The sequence below is a fragment of the Physeter macrocephalus genome, chromosome 18, assembly GCF_002837175.3.
Source record: "Physeter macrocephalus isolate SW-GA chromosome 18, ASM283717v5, whole genome shotgun sequence".
In the NCBI taxonomy this organism is placed as follows: domain Eukaryota; kingdom Metazoa; phylum Chordata; class Mammalia; order Artiodactyla; family Physeteridae; genus Physeter; species Physeter macrocephalus.
The window spans coordinates 97,228,798-97,232,740 of record NC_041231.1 but is presented as its reverse complement, the minus strand read 5'-3'; positions in this window follow the sequence as shown (position 1 = coordinate 97,232,740).

Genomic DNA, 3,943 nt, shown 5'->3' with positions numbered 1-3,943 from the left:
GCCCGCGTACAGCAAAAAAAAAAAAAAAAAAAAAAAACAGTGTACTGGGGGCAGGGCACGAGACCTAAGAGATGAGTAGCCAAGTGAACAAGAGTTCATGGAAATGTATTAAACATAAATGATTTAAATTAAAAATTGCTAAACACTCAAGGAATGGTGAACATGGCCTACCAAGCAAAGAGGGAGGAATTGAAGATATCTCTTGCCCATTTTAGAGATACATGCGATGGGTGTTTCAATTTGCCTCTGACATGCTTTCACACTGCGTTGAGATTTTTTTTTTTAAGCAGGGAAAGAGCTGTTTAGGAAGGTAAGGAGCAAGAAGGCCCCAGCAGGAGTAAGCTCCAGGGCACAAGCATCCGGCATGAGACCTGTATGCACATTTTCTGCTTGTGTGCAAAAGCACGAGGAAAAGGGAGAGGGGGAGGAAAAGAGTTGAAAAAGAGGTTACCAATTGTGAAGAGAAATCACAGCGTTTATTTCTAAATGACATCTCTTTCTCTTCCTACCCCAGGCCTATTTGTTGACAAGCCATTCTGTCAAAATGTGTTGGTCAAGGGAAGGGAGGTCCGGTGTTCTGGCGGTGCACTAGGCCTTGATCTTGTCTCTGTTGGAATCCAGGAGGTTCCCCTGTGAGCAGTCAGCCTCCTAATGGGCAGGAGGCCCCTCTGGGAATGTGGATTTGACAAGGCTTGTCAGAGCTGCCAGGCTTTCTCCTTCTCCTGTTCCTACCCTGGGAGGGGAACAGCTCCGTGGGCTACGCCAGTCCTTCGAGGACACGAGCTGAAACCACAGCAAAAAGCTGCTCAGACATTAGCGGGGCAGATGCAAAAATCCGTCATATAAAAAAATATCTGGATGAACAAAACAGGTACAGGCCAAGAGCACAGTGTACCTTAGGGCTGTGGGAATAGCCTATGGGGAACTCAGTAGAGTGAAGGACCCTCTCTCTCTCAGATTCCCTATCACCCGGCATAAGTGAATTAAAATTGCCGGAGAATCAAGCAGGTGGTAACGGCCTCTCTGGCAGATAAAGGTTATCTGAGGATAGACTTTTCCCTGAGGCTGTGACTCGGTCTTGCTCAGCTCCACAGCAGAAGAAAAGAGGTCCAGGGGCAGAGAGGTGCTGCAGAGGAGCCCTGGCCTGGAGGAGGCCAGGTGGGTGAGGGGACTCTCCTGGACCCTGGGCCTTAGTGATGAAGGCCTGGCCTTGTGTCCTTAGCTTCCCCAGGTAGAGCCAGGGTAGCCGGAAGCCAGAACGTGATTTTGATAGGCCTCTCCTCTGACTCCTGTTTAGTACAAAACCAAGGAGGAATTGGGGGGCAGAGGGGAAGAGGTAGAAGGAAAGTTCAACTGCCACATGTCAGCAGGACGGGTCCTTAAGGATTTGATGAATGTAGGAAGATTCGAAAAGATCTCAAACTGCAAACAAATGTCTTCCTATTTTCTCCTTTATACAAACCCAATTCCTCTCACAACACACACACACACACACACACACACACACACACACACACACACCCCAGTCCCAACTCATCTGTCCTGAAGATAAACATGCTTTCTTTAAACCCTAAAACCTGTCTTCCATTAATTCTGCTTCTCAGAGTGAAGCTTTCCCTGGTGACTGATTACAGAAAATTGCTTATTTCAAGAAACGTGGAATCCCTCCTGCAGACAATGGTTTCCATTCTGGTTTCAGGGACTTCTGCACTGATGGGAGCGACCAGCAGGCGCTTTGAGGCGATCCGAAATGGGGTGGGAAGAGGGGGGAAGAGGGGAGAACGGTTCACAGGAGCACCCTCCCAGTCACATGCGCACACACACAGCCCATCCCAGAAACTGCACCATATGAGACAGATACATTGGGGCTTCTAATTACTTCACTGTCTAATTCATGCTAACACAGCAATTAGCGATAAAACTCATAACACTCATACACATTAGCCTGATGACATTTAATTATGACATTAGATGTATTGAGATATGTAGCTTAGCAAGTAATAAGAAATCTACATGTATGGCCGATCTAAACTGCAATGTAATAAAAATAAAGAAAAGCCATGAAACCCTCACGTTGCCATTAAAAGAAAATGGTATAATGGGTGCATTTTTATGTGAAATATGCCATTTCCAGAGGCTAAGAATCCAGTCTCCTCGGCTCAGAAAACATAGCTTGGTCTTTATTTTTGAAAAAAAGGAAAGGGGGAAAAAAACGGTAGACGGTACTTCATTAATGCTCCATGCCTCTGCGTATCCATCCTCATTGTCAGTCCCTTAGACGTCAGCGGAAGATACAAGGGGAAAAGTGACATTGTATTGCCAGGATGGTCCACGAGCTGTGCCATTTGCTTGTGGTTTACATGGGGCCTGTTCATGAGACATGATTAATAGCTCAGCGGCACTGCCAAAAAGCACGTAAATCTGGCCATCCGCGGAGTAATTGACACACTGCTCGTCTCGCAAATACCTACAGTGCTCGCTTACCGCAGGCCGATCCCCAAGTGGGCATTCCAAGCAGCTGATTCAGCAATGCACAGTTGCTGACACTACAGTTTGGGGGTCCGTTCCTCATAGCACCCAATTAGCTGCCACATAAAGCCCTCCTCCCCTATATCAACCTTGACCAGGTGTTAGGACCAGCTGAGTGAACACAGGCTACCACGGAAATTCCACTGGAGCACTCAGGCCCTAACAGAGGGGCCCTTGGGGTGGAAACCTCAACCCCCAAATTCTGGATCAAGCTGTCCTTTGGGTTAGCTTCCCAAACACCCCTGCTTTAGTTCCTCACGCCCAGAGCACAGCGATCTGCCCCCCAGCCCCGAGTGGTAACCACTGTTCCCCGGATCTTTCTTCTCCCCGCTCCCACCTCATCCTCCTTTCCAGCTCATTAACCATCTTCACTTTCCACATTGAAATCGAGCAGCCCCACGTGGCCGTGATAGAAGAACGTGAAAACTTCAGCTCCCTCACCCCACCCCCTTCCAACGATGTCTCCCTTTCTATGAAAACGTTTAAACAAACAAACAAACGATATTGACATAGCACACTGCGGAGATTAAAGATTACATAATGAACCAGTTGCAAAGCCCTCTGAAAGCATAAAATGCTGTAGGAGTAATTATTATCATTGTTATTAATCACCTCGGTTCATCACATATAGTAAACGAGATAATAAAGAAGGGATTCTTAAATGCAGTATCAGCAGCAAGACCCATTTATTACAATGCTATTTGCTTGGATTCCATTACAGTTATAAAATTTTACGCTCATCTAGCACTTTCCATCTAAGAACGTCAAAGTGCTATACAAGCACAGGCTCTAATTCCACTAATCCTCCCAACACTTGGTGGGGAGGGGGGCTGCAGCAGAGAAAGGCCACTTCCACGTGTGGCGCTTGCCGTCTAAGCAGATCCCTGTCCAGGGCTGGGGAGGACTCCCTGCTGAGGGCTGCACCTAGAAACTTCCAAAATCTGAAAAAGTTCTTAAGTGAGTCGTATCATTTTTTTAAAGCACAAATAATTAATGTCAGAAGGACACATGTACTGAGGTCTGAATTTTTTTTTCTGTGTGGGGATGACGTAGCCACTGTCTTGTGAGTAACCCACCTGCCTTGATCCCACCATTTTGGCCCATGATTTCTGTGTTTGCCACCAGAGTCTGAAAGAAAATCGTCTATGTCTTACTGTAGGTAACATTGCCAGCCGGGAAGTTTTCATATAAGGATGATGATGAATGATAGTAAATGAGTGTCTACCTTGAGAAATACAATGAAAACAATGTATGTTGGGACTTCCCTGGTGGCGCAGTGGTTAAGAATCCACCTGCCAATGCAGGGGACACGGGTTTGAGCCCTGGTCCGGGAAGATCCCACATGCTACGGAGCAACTAAGCCCGTGCGCCACAACTACTGAGCCTGCGCTCTAGAGCCCGCGAGCCACAACTA